The sequence below is a fragment of the Falco biarmicus genome, chromosome 6 (genome assembly GCF_023638135.1).
Source record: "Falco biarmicus isolate bFalBia1 chromosome 6, bFalBia1.pri, whole genome shotgun sequence".
NCBI lineage: Eukaryota > Metazoa > Chordata > Aves > Falconiformes > Falconidae > Falco > Falco biarmicus.
Window position 1 is genome coordinate 70715339 of NC_079293.1, and position 15209 is coordinate 70730547.

The window sequence follows — 15209 nt, forward strand, 5'->3', positions numbered from 1 at the left end:
TAGATATGGGAAAAAAACCCCAGCTGGAGTATTTCCAGCACCTTGTAGTTTTTTTTCACAAGCTGACACTGTCTGCTAAAGTGGATTTTATTTTAGATCAAGGAAGACAGAAGGGGGGAGAAAGGAAAAAAAAAAAAAGGATTGCAAGGAGACGGTGGCAGGCTACACACTGAAACTAGACTCCTCACTTCCCTTGCTGCATGTTTTACAACCGAGTGCCGTGTCTGAGAAAACACACACAAGGGAGTGAGGCATCCCAAAACCTCGGGGAGAAATCACCCATCAGGCATTGCTTATAAGCCAGCCAGCATCCAGAGGAGCCAAGCAGCAGCCCAAAGGAGGAGCGACACTGAAAGATGTGCGAACCACCACTCCTGAAATCCTCACCAATCTCATCAGTGCTACCTGGGAAATCTGGAAAGCTGAATAACACTGGTACCTGCCTCCCCTCTCTGACCAGGGGACACCCCTGGGCCTTGAATGAACGCACTCACTCATGTGAAGCTGAGCCCCAAGCTGCAATGGTTGGATGTGGATTTTAAGGTAAGGATGATCAGACTTGGGGCAAACTCTTGATTTCAGGCTTCCATCTCCCATCATTTCAATCTGTTTTATGAAGAAGGACCAAGAGACCATCTCCATGTACCCATCATTCAGAGCGGCCAGAACCTGGACTTGCCCCACCGATGAAAAAGGTGGGTGATGCAGAGTCCTGTGGTTCGATCCTTGGGGCAGCCAAGCCATCCTGGCCACCGTTGTCTTCAGCATCTCAATGTGCTTCAAAACTCTCTGGAACAGCCACCATGACAGGTCTGCAATGCCCAAGCCCTGAGATGCTGGTGGAGGATGCCCAGTGCTTCACCTCTGCCTCTTCCCCAAGATCTACTCTATCTGGTGGTTGTCTCACCCCCGCTCTCCTGCTGGCCTCTTGGAGGGGGAGGAGGAGTAGGGGGGTTATTACACAATGTTTTTGTTCCACTGATGATTTCCCTCTGCCAGCTGGAACAGGCTACTCATAAATTGCAGCTTTCTGGAGGGGTTTCAGGAGCTTTGTGTTCTTAGATCATTGTCTCTCCTTCCCAGGAGAAATGGGGGTAGCAAGGAGCTGCTCCAAAAATGCCATGTGCAACAAGAGGAGTTCTTTAGGATGGGGATTGCTCAGGGAGGCAGAGGGAGTTTTCCCCAACCGCTTTAGCTTGCAGCCTACGTAGCTAAGGAGGCAACTCAATGGGAAGCAGGAATGCTGCTAACATAACACAGATCTCTGTGGAGATCTGCAAAGGTCAGCTCCTTCCTACCACCCCAGAAAGGTAGTTAGAACAATTATCCTCTGAGTATAATGTGACAAATGAGATGTGGGATGCCCCATGCTGTGGGTGCTCAGTCTGAGATACAGCCAAGGACCTTCTGGGCTTTTCAATGTGAACACCGTGGCATGTTCAGCGTGTCCTTTCCCACCACGGAAGCTGCTGGGACTGGGCTTTTAGACAAAAGTCTGTCCTGCAGGTGAATTAAAATCAGAAGCCTGTTGCAAGGCTTCCAAGCAAATCAGAGGGATCAAGTTCTTAATGCTATTAAATTCATCCTGTGAAACCAGCACCTTGTTAGACTGCCCTGTCCTCCTTCCCATGCTGCCAATTCCAACCAAAGCTTCACTGGCTTTGGCATGTTGCTTACCAAGGGTTAGCTCTGCCTGCTGGATTGCCAGCATGGTTCCTGGCATGGTGATGGTCCAGTGCAGCTAGCACCGATGCAGAGAACCAACAGGTATGGCTCAGAGCTTAGTGTAAGCCAGGGACCATGCCGAACTGGTAATCTGGGTGCAGCTGCCTCTTTTGGGGTATGAGGGTTTAACCATATGAACCTGTGTGGGCCATACCAGTTGGTCTCATGGACAGAGGAAGGGCCCTGGTGCTGTTCGGTTCACCGATAGAGTTGCAACAACTGCATGAAGAAATGCAATCAGGACAGTGGGCAAAAAGCCTTTCTCATAAAACAGCAACCACTAATGACTCGTAAGTCTTGCGAAGGGACAGTTGCCTAGGGCACTTCTAAGCCAAGGTTGCAGAGATAAAGTTTTCTTGATTCTTGACATACAACCCACCCACCCATCCCCCACCCCCACAGAGGTAGGATCATTCATTTGGAGGGGAACACCAAGAGCTATATCTTTGCCAGCAACCAGGGCCCGTTCTCTGACCTAAGGCCAAGTGACCAATCTGGCCAAGTCCATATTACTAACTATAAAACAGGGCAGCCACAGCCAAATTACATCTTAAGAATGGTCCCTGATGCATGCAAGCTCCTAAACCTTGCCTGGGGATTGTTGTCCCATGCCTCAACCATGCCAGGGATTGTGATAGCCATTAAACAGTTGAACTCCAGTGCCTGGAAATTCTCCTCAGCCATTTGGTTTGCTAGCACAAATATAGCCACAGCACAAAAACTAGCAAAGTCCTGAAGAAGTTGTTCTGCACTTCTTGGGTCTCTTCTAAACCCACCCAGGGTAGACAGAGGATCCCAGTCCTCTCAGATCCCCATGGGGGAGCGTTAGCCAACTTGTTAAGAAAGATGACTTAAAATCTTTGTTATCTTCATTAGCTGCCAGTCTGCTCTGACCAGTGGTCCCAGGGATGCCAAGATGCTCCCTAGACATCTTGCAATGTCTAGGTGCAATCAGGAAAAAAAAAAAAGGCAATTATTTATCAGATGGTTCCTTGTCATGTAGGAGGAGAGGATGGCAGAGGGAGGGTGCTCCAGGGGCCCTACAGGGAGGAGCAGCAGCCTCCAGCACCTCTCTGAAGGATGCTGCATTCTGGTGTTCCTGAAAATCCCTCCTGCAGGAGAAAAACAATGACCAAAAGATCTCCCGCTGCATCCCCTGGGTAGGATAAGCCATGATGCCACACAACAGCCAAGCTGAGGCCCTGCCCTGGGCAGAGAGGAAAGCTTCAAGCAAAGGTCTGGCTACATATAGGCAGCCAACCTGCCTGGAAAAAGCCCTTCTTTTGGTTTTTCACCATTTTCTCTTCCATAATTTTTCCCATTTTCTCATCTGGAGGGAGGAAGGCTCCCCTGAGTTGAGGAGGAAGGGGCCAGAAGGGGCATGTGATGGTTCAGTGGTCAGGGCAGTCCCCAGGAGAATGGAAACTGGATTTCTCTCTCTGTTTCTGTGCCTTCCCCAATGACTGTTTAATGCAAATACACAGAGGGACTGGGAGCCAGCTAGCTGCACTGGCTCAGCTTGAACAAGCCACAGAAAGCCCAGGTTCCTGCAGGGTCTCTTTTACTTCCTCATGATTGTCCAGCTATTGCTTTGGGATGAGCAAGGGCAGGGACTGATCTCAGTGCATGCCAGCCTAGAGATTTGTCATTTATGACAGTGCAAGGTGAGGTTTTCCCCATTTTTTGTGGTTTCTTCCACGTTTTAGGGTTCTGGTGGAGAAGGAAATAATTTAGTACCAGGATTTCAGTACTAAGAGGTTTCTTCATACCCTCGAAATGCAAGCCTTCTTCCCGGCACCACTTTAAAGTCATTGCCACCAAAGAAGAAAAACAGGTTCCTTTGTATGCTTTCTCTCACCTTGAAGTCCCACATCTGTTTCTCCAGAGCAGCTTGCACACCAGCCTCCACTTAACCATGCCCTGTAGCTTGGAGTCCCTGGGTCCCTGTCTTCTTGCTCTTCATATATCCAGAAATTAATTTCCAGAGGACATGCTCCATGATCTTTCTAGGGCCCCAGGTGAGACTGGCCTCTACAGCTCTCCACATCCTTCTTTTTCCCTTTCTTAAGATGCGTGTAAAGCTTGGAGGCACCTGATGGGCGGAGAGAGGCCAGACACCATGTTTTTTCTGTAGATGACACGCAGCAGCCTCACAATCACATCAGAGAGCTCTATCAAAGCACCAGGATGATTTCTCTCCAGTCTCATGGATGTGACTACATTTAATTTCACTAAATAGTCCCTAACATTTTTCTTCCCCCACTGCTGGCTGTTCTCCTTCCCAAATGCTGTTGTTATGTGCAGGAGCTTGCAGCAAGTCTGACCTATATAAACTGAGGCAAAAAAGGTATTCAACCTTTTCCATAATCATCCATTTTTGGGCTATCCCCTGTCCAACAATCACCCACATTTTCCCTGAAGTATGCTGTTAAAATACTTGTTAAAACACAAACCCCCTTTTTGTTACTGTTAGCATCCCTGACCAGTCTTTGCTCCAGCTGGTCCTTAGCCCTTCTGCTTTCATCCCTAAGTACTCCAGCAATGCATCTGCACTCTTCTTTCATTTTGTCTCCTTATTTCCATTTCTTGTATGCTCCCTTTTAACAGCTCAGTTCACTAAGAAGTGTCTTAATTAGCCAAGCAGGCTTTGTGCTGAAATTCCTGATTTTCATGTGCAAAGGCAGGGTTTGTTCCCAAGCTCTGAATAAGTTTTCTTTTAAAAAACCAGCCAGCTGTCTTGGACACCTTCTCCCCTCACAGCAACCTCCCAGTTCCATAAGTAAGCTGAAGTCAACTCTTCTGAGGTCCAGAGTCCTCGGTCTGCAGCTGGTCTTCTCAAGCCTCTCTCCAGATGCAAGCCCAGCCATCTCACGAGAGGTCAAGTTGCCACCCCTTACCACAATTGCCCTCTGCTTCTCCACATTTATTGAGAAGCAGGTCAAGCACATTATGGACGTGGACAGGCATTGATAAAGGACAGCTGATGAGCTTAAAAGTTAGCAAGAGGAAGGCCAGGGTAGTAGTTAAAGGCGGATGGCAGATCCTGATGGTGCAAGTTTTTCTTTCCTAGAGAACTGGGTTAGAAACAGGGCCAGTCCTGCTCTCACTGGAACTGGCCTAGGTCCCTGCCAGGTGCCAGCCTACCTGCTGGCTAACCACTCTCCACCCTCATTTCCTTCTCTCCCATAAGATGACCCAAGTGTGGCAGGGTATCCTGGATCAATTATGTCTTGGGTGTTTTTCACATGGTTTAGCCACATTAGTTAAAACCTGGATGGGTTTATCATTCCAGCTCCCCACGTGGCTGCACAAATGTGTGTGCCAGCTCACAGGAGAGAGGTAGGGAGGAGGGGACAGGGACAGGAGCCCTCAACTCCTCAGCACCAGTTTGTGCTGCTAGTGGAGCTTCATGTTGTGTCTACCTAGCAAAGAAAGCACAGCCAAGGGTGAGCCCCACACCCAGCCCCGTGCTTCCTGGCAGGTACCAGCAGCGCTTTCCCAAACTACACCTGGGAACTGATGGCAGCATGGGCTGGTCTCTAGCAGGGGTCTGATACAGCTGCCCTGCTGGGGGAGAAAGGATGTTTGGCTACAGGTATGGATGTCATCATATGGACCACATCATCTGTATCATGTCACTTGGTTCTGGGGACCAGAGGGTAGTTCCTGACCTGTTTTACTTACCAGCATAGATGTAGCTACAGAGCCTGAATCCAAGGTCTCGCATTCACCAAAGGTTCAGCTTCAATGCTTCAGCCAGTGGTGCTTGTGCTAAGTGGGATTTGCAGATGCCCCCTCCCCGAGCACCAGACCAGTCTGTGTTTCCTCAGCTTGGCCAGACATCCAGCCCAGCCTGCCCAGGACTGGAAAGAACACAGGGGCATGCTTTTCCCCTGACACCATGCTGCCATCCTCTCCCCTTGCTCTGACTGGTGGGAGAGTCTGTCATCTCAAGCCTGGCCATCAGCATCATAGCCCACAGGAAATCAGGTTTTTGGTAAGTTCAAGCCCGGCAGATCTGCAAGATGCCATTGTGGCTCAGCCTCCCACCCCTCCGAGCTTAGCTCACCTTTCTTTCCCAGCAGTTCCCTGTGGAGTGTTTACTCCTGCCTCCCCACTCCCCTCCATGCCTCTTTGTTTTCCTTTCACTGCTCAGTGGCTGTGGGGGTTTGATCACCTGCGGCTTATTAATTACGATGTGCAACTTTCCTCCGTCTCCTTGAAAAGCAAAGAAAGAAAGGTCCCCTTTTAGCTTTTCCCCAGGGACCCATTTTGTCTACAGGCCTCCAGTGTCCTCAGAGAGCAGCTCTGCTGCATCCCTTGTGCATCCTGCTCGTACAAAGCCCTCTTTGTGCTGGCGCTGGGCTCCAGCCAGCCCAGGCTACAGGCACATGCTTATCTTTAAGCAGAAGCAGTGTTACCGGCTTCAGCAAGACTGCTGACATACTGAGCCAAGGAGTGCATCGTGCCAGGCATCTGAGCTCCTCCTGCAGCACTCAAGAAATAGCCTGCCCCAGCCCACGCTGCAATGAGTCACCCCTTTTCCACGCCTTCCCCCAGGGCTGCACTTGGGGTCCTGAACGTGAAGCCTCCAGGCGAGGCAACGCAGAGGGAATGGTGCTCCTGCTGCCACGGTTGTCTGCCATCCCTCCCTGGCACCAGCCAGAGGGATGTTGGTCTGCTTGGCCAGGCTTCGGGGGGCTCTTGCCAGCACAGCATTCCTCAGGGGCTCACCCCACTCTCTATGGGTGATTGCTAACGGGGCAGGGGGAACAGCAGGAGTCTGGCAACAGCACAGTGCCAACACTCCTCCTGGGATGCAAAGATTTAATTCATCATGTCCAGGTGCCCGGAGTGTTTTCATACATTGCAGAGGAGGCTGTTTCCCTGGGAGAAGCCGCCTGAGCAGAGAAGGAGATGGGTGGATTCGAGGGCTGCTTTTAAAAGAGGCAAAATGATTTTCATATCTGGAGTGGACTCAGTAAGAGGATTTCAGAGGGGGGGTTGGGGGGAGATTCCCTCTGGCCTGTTTTTGCTTGGAAAAGCGGCAAATTCCCCTGTTCCTACTGGTTTGTTCTCAACAGGCTATACTCACAAAGGTCTAGCCTTGCATGCAAGTCCCAGACTCCAGGCTTGCTTTAGCAGGGCTACTCACAAGCAGCAAGCTGAGCACAGGCTCCCACCACTCCCCACCATGGGTCCCAGAGGGGAAAAATGCCACTTCACTTATGCAGGAGTGCCCTTAACCTCCAAGGCGACCACACCTGTGTGTTATTGTAGGGTCTTTTCAAAGGGGAAAACCCTGCCTTGTAATTTGCCAGGTTGCTGTTGAGAAGATTTTTGCAGTCACAGCCTGATTTTCTTTCCACCCAGCTGTTTGCAGGTGGAAATCATCATCTTGGGGGTGGCAAGCCAGGTTATTTACCCACCTCTAGAACAAGCCTTGAATCCTGAGGGCATAAGCCCTTGCCTGATTTTTTTTACAGAGAGGTTTCCTAGGGGTTTTTGCTGGCTTGTTTTTGCAGGCTTGCATGCACACCAGCTTTTCCTTGCCCGTGCTAGTTTGCTGTTTTCCCGGCGAGGGTCTGTGCACCTCACCAGTGGCTTTTGTAATACTGGTGGTGCGGGAAAAGGAGCAAAGGTGTCCTTTACAGGCATGTCTTGTGGGAGGGAGAAACCTGCATCTTCTGTCCCTAGCCAGCACTGCCTGCAGGGGAAGAGCAAAGCTTCTCACTCTGAAATCCAGGAGGAGAGCAAAGAGTGGGGGCTTGAGGGATGTGTCAGTGGCAGACAAAGGCGTGCTGAGGAGGGGATGGAGCGAGGAGCTGGCTCCAAGGCTGCCGGCCGGGTTGCCATGGATTTTGTGCTAATCGGCCCCTTCCTTGTCTAGAAGCAGAGGGAAAAGGGAGAGTTCTGAGCGTGGAAGAGCTGCCTTCATATCTGAGCTGTCTCCTGTGACCATCTGCCCAGTAGCTGTGCCAGGCTGAAGGGCCAAAATTTGCTGGTATAGGATAATTTGGGAAATAAGGAGGTGATGTCCCTGCACCAGGGATGCCTGCTCCATGGCACGCCACTGTGCTCCTGGCTGTGGCTTGGACCTGGCCATGGTATCCTGCAGGGCTGCCTGTGTGCTCTGGATCGTGCAGCATTTGTTGTGTGGGTGATGGGAAGGGGAGATTTGCAGGAGTAGGCAGCAGGGCTGGGACTTTGAGGTGCCTGTGTGATCTGCAGGAGATCTCCAGACCCCAGGAAAACCTCCAAAGCCCTTCTGTTCACCTGCATTAACACTCCTCCCTATTTGAAAATGTCCTTCCCCAGATTTCATCTGTCTCCGAGTCCCGGTGTTCCTGAGCACATTTTTCACCTTGACATGGAGAGGATGCAGTTATCTGCCTGGACAAGGGAGGATGGGGTCGCATCTGTGCTAAAACTCCCTTCCTCTAAGTGACAGCTTTTTATTAAGCCCTGATTTTGAGAATGTCAGGAAAGCTACCCCAGTAAAGCCAGATGTAACGCTGGCTTCCCTGAGAGCATGGCTGCCTTCTCTAACCGAGGCAAGGATGCTCACAGTGAAGTATGAGGAGTCAGAGCTGGCACCAGGCATTCAGAAAGGCAATCACACGTCAAAGAGTCTAGGGTTTTAAGGGCTCCATGCATTGTTATAAAGGAATTTTAATTTATTAACATGGCTGCCAAACCTATTAATTGGCCTCAGGCATGTAAAGAGATCTCTGGCTGGGGATCAGGTTCCAGGAGCGTGATGTATCTGCTGGGCATGAGTGTGTGTGTGTGTGTGTACGCTGCGATGTGAACCACGGTGCATGTGTCTGTGTGTGCCGTGGTGCGTGGATGAGTGCATGTGTGCTGTTGTTCACGTGTGTGCTGGCACACGTCTGTGTACCACAGGCATGTGTGTGCTCATAGTCTATGCTGAACACACATGTAACAGACTTTGCATGTGTGCACATAGAGGTAACATGTTCAAAGCATAATAAAGTGACAATAAAATGCGTGTGTGTACCACGATGCTTGTGCACATACATGTATCACGGTGTGTGTTGAACACAGCAGTGTAAGCATGAAAACTCTTTACATGGGTGTCATGGTTTACGCCCAGCAGGTAACTACGTCCCACCAGGACATGTAGACCACAAAGCATGTGCACAACATTTACATGCATTTGCACGTGTACTGTGCTACATGTGTGGATGCATTTGGGTATGTGTGCACATCAGTATGCAAACATCTGTGTGTGCACCTTGCTGTGCACTTGTGTGAGTGCAACGTGCGTGGGTATGTAGGGCTGGTACTGTGCATGTGGCTCACTGCAACACTCATTTTAATCTTCATTTTCAGGATGTTTTCTTGAAGAGCACCAAGGGGCAGAGTTGGTCTCTGGAGCTGAACATGCCGATGCTCCAGGGGGGGTTGCCAACCAGCCCTGGGGACATGTCACCCTGTGGGCTGTTGGATGGGCCAAGCATGTCCGTGACCTCCAGCCACCTTGTCCCTGCCTGTGTGGTGCTCCTGTGACCACAGTAGATGCCCAGGGACATGGGGCAACCCTGCTGCTCCTAGTAGCCCTTGCCAGCACAGGCAGGTTGGAAGGTGGAGACAACCTGTGCTGGCTGTCCTTGGGGACAGGAGGTGAAGTGCATCTCTTTGGTACTGAAGTAACCAAGTAACAAAAGCCACTGTCAGAAGATGGGAGCCTCTTGCCACATTTCATTCCCAAATCCCCCTTTCCTCCTCTACACCAGTTTCCCAAGCCTCCTCCTTGCACTATTGTTCTCAGGCTCCTCTCCCATCCCTGGCATCCCCTCGAACACCCTTTTTTCTCCAAAATGCCCTCAGCTGTGGGACTGAGAGAAGGGTGCATGCTTGAAAAGAATGCATATGTTCTTCATTCAGTCTTGAATTCCAGCTGGCCACCAGAAACTCCTACTCCAGCCCCTCTGATAGATGGAGGATAAAGCCAGTGCCACAGACAGCCCTGCTTAAGTGAGGAGCTGTTTTGCCGCTTCACTGCTCACATTTTGGTTTCTCCTTCCTCTGCATTCCAAACAGCCAAATATTTTGCCTTTCCTTGTGGTATCTCAGGGTGGGGGAGAAAAAAGAGTCTCAGCTCACCCAGCCCATCTGTCCGCTGTATCAGAGTAGATCTCATTAAAAGAGAGGACATAATTAAAGAAGAAGTAAATAAAAACTGTGGTGGTCCTGCTTTACTGTTTAGTCATGTTCCCAGATATTTCTCTGCTCAGTTGTTAGTACTCAGCCTGCACTGGCTGTGTCCAAGGGGATCCCTCTGTTGACCACTGTGGGGTTTGGAGCACTATGTATAAGCAAACTTCAAGTCTGCAGCAGGCAGGAGCTGATCTGAGCACTGCTTCTCAAGGATGATGAGGGATGGAGCTCCAGCTGTCCTTTTGGTAGCATGTCCTATTCATTCTGGACAGAGCTGGTTCACCACGTCCACTTGCCTCAGGAGGTCATGGGCTGTGCCCATGTGTGCACCAATTCCAGAGCTTTTCTAGACACCATCTCCATTTTTTCCTGGGTTTTTCGTAGTGACTCTTGAGATACTCATCCAGCTCCACTGATGCAAAATCCAGAGCTGTTAAGCATGTGTGCTGGGCTTAAAACATACAAAACTGAGCTTAGAGAGCCTCTGAACTTTTTAAAACCACAGCAAAAGCTCCCAACACATCATTTGCATGGGCAGCTGCTTTATACGCCAAGGTTGTGGTGTTCAGGTACCAAAGTCCATAAACCAGAGGTGTAGCTGGTTTGGATCTGCAACATCCCCTGCACAAAGCCATGGTTCTTCATCCAGGTCCTGAAAGATGAGTGGCAACACCCCCAGAGCCTTTACTGGCCCACCAGTCCGGGCAACGGCAGTGGCTATCCTTATCATGGCAAGGGCCAAGTGGGCGCAGGTTTTCAGTGGGAAAGGATGAAGGCACCCTGCCCTCCTCAGGATCTCATTTTGTGGATGCATCTTCATCCTGGGCCCCACTTTTAAGCTTCTTTCATCAGCATAAGGCTTTCCTGAGCCAGACTGTGTTCAATTTTCCTGGGCAGAACAGCATGCTGTGAATTTCTTTCATCCCCCCTTGAATCTCCATACCCCTTGGGCTCTGCAGGGGAGGATACAGAAGCCCAGGAGTCAGGAGGTTTTTGAGCACTGCCCAAGGCTTATACTCAAGTCCAGGCTGGGAAATGTCTCTGTTGCACATGCTTGGGCCAGTGCTCAGCCACCACAGCCATTCCTCACTGAACGATCATGGTTTCAGACCTGCAATGAGGTTCATCACACTCTCAGTCTTTCCCAAAAGATGCCTGAGCTGGTGGGATGAGATGTGGGGAGGACCAGAGCTGCTCTGGCTATTGAAACTGCAGCATCATTTCCAAAGCAAACAGCTTCAAGCTCAAGTGAAAAAAACAACCCCAGGCAACCTCCCTCCTCCTCCAGCCTCCTTTTACCCCAGCAAGGCAACCTCGACCCAGCGTTTTGCCCTGGGGAGCAAAGGGACGCAGAGAGGGAGTTGCAACTCCAGACCAAACTGGGTTAATTTGACATGGAAGGGTTTTTTTGTCTCCCTGTTGCATGCTTGTCAAGGGAAGAGTGTGCTTCTTCCCCTCTTTATTCATATTCTGAGCTCATTTGCTGCAGTGGGAGCTGCGCAGCTGCCAGCTGGGCTGAGAAGCACATGTGCATCATGATGTAGTCAGAAACTCAGGTCTTCAAATCAATTACTGACCTTCTGCTGCTCCAGAAATTGCTCGGGATGGATTTGCATGTTGGGTGTGGGGAGAGAAAGAGACTCAGCCTCGTTGCCTCGTTTTCTGCCTCTCTGCTTCTCCGGCTTCCTCAGAGGCAGAGCTGTGATTTAGTTGGTGGATCTGATTAATTATGCCTCGTAAAATTTCCCCATTTGTCCTGATCTTCCTCCTTCTGGTATCAGTTCTGATTGTTGATGCACAAGCTGGTTTTGGAGTGGGTTTTTTTTCCTACAGCACTTCTGAATGATGCTGATTGTGTATCCCTCCATTTGTCGTCCACCTCCTCTCCCCTCCAAACAACTTTGGAACCTCCTGATCCCTGACAGATTGGACAGAGCCATGAACCTCAGAGATGTCACAGTCCCACAAATGTTTCTCAAGTGCTTTTCCATCGGCATATTTATCCAGCAGAGGACATGCCTAAGGCTAACTATATCCAATACCAGTGAACTAACCAGTGCCTGGACTTGTCTGCCATCCCAAGGCAGCCCTGTCCATCTGAGGTGGCTATGAAGGAGGTGGGTATGATAACTGCAGACCCACCTTTTCCCAGCTTCTGGGGAGCAAGTGATGAAACCAGCAGGGAATCAGTTTAAAACAGGTAACACAAATCAGGTCTTGGCACAGTGGGCATCACAAAGTATAAGGATGCTGGGAAAAAAGCAATAAATAGTTGTAGGCAGAAGGGCCATAAATGGATGTTAAAGACTAGGCTGGGATGTCCTCTCTAATGTCCCTAACCCCAGGGGTAAGAATGCTGAGGAAGCACTTGGGGACTGGCCCATGGAGAGGTGCTGGATTTGCAGACTCTCCCTAAAAAGCATCTCTTTGGCCAACCTGGACTCAAGGGACCATACTGTGACCCCTGGAGATATTTACTATGTTCACTCCTGCTTGTATCACCTGGATCCTCACAGTTCCTGGGATTGATGCCCCTCCACCCAAAGGGCTGTGCAAACACATCCTGAGGGAGCCCACGGTCCAGCTGGGAAGCAGGGGGGTGAGATGGGGAAGGGCAAAGACATGCATCACAGTGCCCAGGAGTCCTGCAAGGATAGGGACCATGGAAAACAGAGGAAACTGGGGTCTTGGGGGAGACATAATTCTCCCCTGGGAGCAGCTCTCCATCTCCATCTGCATCATGCGCAGAGCAGAGCTGGGAGCACCCAAGAGCTCAGTGCTGGTGTTTGCTGAGCTATAAACACAGGCAGGCTGGTGTCATTTGTCTCAATAAACTGGTTATTAATTCTTGCAGCCGGGAGGGGATGCATTCACAGCATCATGTGCTGGCAGGAAAGAAAAAGGCAGAAATGGTGGCTCTTCCTGCATTTAGAGAGCACACGGACACCCAGCCAGAGCCAGGCTCTCCTCAACCATCTACAGAGACACTCAGAAAGCACCTGGGGTGTGTGCAGTCACCACCAACACTCAGATCTACCTAAATTAGCAGGGTGCGTTTTTGTTTTTTCAGAAGAAAAAAACCCACCAAAATGACCAGCAAAGAAATCCAAGCCTGTGTTTCATTTAGAAATCCCTATACATACAAACAAACCTGCCCACGCACACAGTGTCAAATAAATAAGTAAATACAGGAAGATTGCTTTAGTTCTCCCAGGGTTTCACCCTCAGCTTGCTACTGGAGATCAGAGCATCTCCTGAATAAATCAGTACTCAGCTCAAACTCCCAGTGGGCATCCAGGGGGCTCGGGAGCTGCTCCCTTCCTCAGATAAAAGATCAGCTTTAGAGGAGGGCTTTGGGATTTGATTATTTCAGTTTCTGTTGAATCCTCTCCTTCTTTTCCTGGCTGCTTGAGGCTTACGGCAGGGCGGGTAGGGGAACTGGGAAATGCCCCTGTAGGGTGAATGCCAGTGGGGGAAGTTGCAGGCTGAATTTGGAAGAGAGGGGAAAATACTACAGGGACAAAAGCCCCAAAAGATCCCTGAAGCTCCATGCTAGTCCCATCCCCATCCCCCTGTGGTGGGGAATCCTGTGTCTTGCCAGCGCCGTCACATTCAGAGCTCACTGCTAAGAAGGAGAGCTCAAAAGCTCCATTGAAGTAATTCAGACTTCCCCAGCCTTCAGATAACCCCCTTGCAACTGTTCCTCCAGGGAATTTGGAAGTACCAGGATACTCTTGGGATTGTGTGAGACAACTCAGGCAAACTTCTGAGCTCCAAGGAGACAAGCAAAAAGCAGAGATAGCCAGAGCCAAAAGTAGACTGGGAAGGAGAAACCTTCCTGGCTTAGTGCATAACATTTTCAAGGATCAAAATTTCCACCAGCACCTTTGAAGAAGGGGGAAGGACATCCATCCCCAGAAAAAAATCAGATAAGGCCTCTCTGCCTGCAGAGATGAAGAAAGGTGGAGGATTCACTAAAAGGGTTTCTGCATCCCCAGCAACCTTTGAAAAACAGTCTTTGATTAGGAAAAAAGGCAAAGAAGCTCCATGCAATGCATGAATATTTACAGCATTCAGGTTTGTGTCCCACAGCTCATAGGCTTCTTCACCACTCACAAAAGACTTCCATAACCTTCCTTTCTCCCTTCTAAGTCCTCTTCCGTCTCCTACCCATCCCTGTCTCTCTGGCTGTGGATACACCACGTCTTGGCCTTGTTTGGAGCTATACAGGTGCTGAGCAAGACAGCAGAGGCACTGCCCAGCTGCCATGTCTCTGCTCTAGTGGATACCAAGCAGTTTGAGGCACTGTCACCCCTGCCCTTCCCTCAGTGCCCACAGGAATGCCTCTCCTGTCCTCCAGCCAGCAACCAGTCATACTAAAAGCCTGCAAGAACCATATATCTTTCAGACCTGCACTTCTAGATCACACATGGCTGCAATTCGTCATGTATTTCAAGGCAACTAACCCTGCAAACAAGCAAGTGGCACAGGTCTGCATAGTCATGTAAGCCCCTTTCTTTAGAAAACACAACAAAACAGCATTTCAGAGCCTTGAGTTGGCTGTTGTGCGGTTTCATTTCCTCCAAATGTTGCTATGTAAACACTAATCAGTCCAAATTATTCAAATCACAACTGTCGAGCATGGAAGCAGCATTAATGAGGAAAAAAAAAGGAACAGATTGGTAGAGCAGAAAGTGTCCTTTGGCGGGAGGTCGGTGGCTCCCATCCAACATACGCAACTGGCACTCCTTCCTCTCCCACAGCCCTTGGAAATCCATCCCCTGGCTGGCTAAACGCTAGGGGATATTTCCCATGGAGAAAGTAAGCACCCTGGGGTCTGACTGCAATGTGAGATGTCCCAAAGACTGGAAGGGCTCCAACCTGTCCTGCTGCCAGGTTTCCAGCCAGTGCAGGGCCACCTTGGGTGGCTACTGCAAAACCAGGATGGATGTGAGTGCAAGGCTCCATTTTATCCTTCCAGTGGTTCTGTGCAGACTCATAATTCATTTAACTCATTTCCAAATCCAGGTAAACTTCAAGGCACCTAAGGTTCCATCCATGGTCATGGTGGTTCCTGAAGGCAGACACACACCACATTATGGTGCCTGTTGCAGCTTGGGTTCATCTCTGGGAGATGAAGTGATTGCAGAAGTCTGTTGCAGTGCCAGAGGAGCCCTCCATATGGTTTGGACCAAGGAAGGCACCAGCCTCCAAAGCCCAGGCCTCTGAAGGCCATGGCAAAGACCATTTCCCCATGCAAATCTAGGCGTACCGTGGCTGCAGAGCTTCATGCATTCACC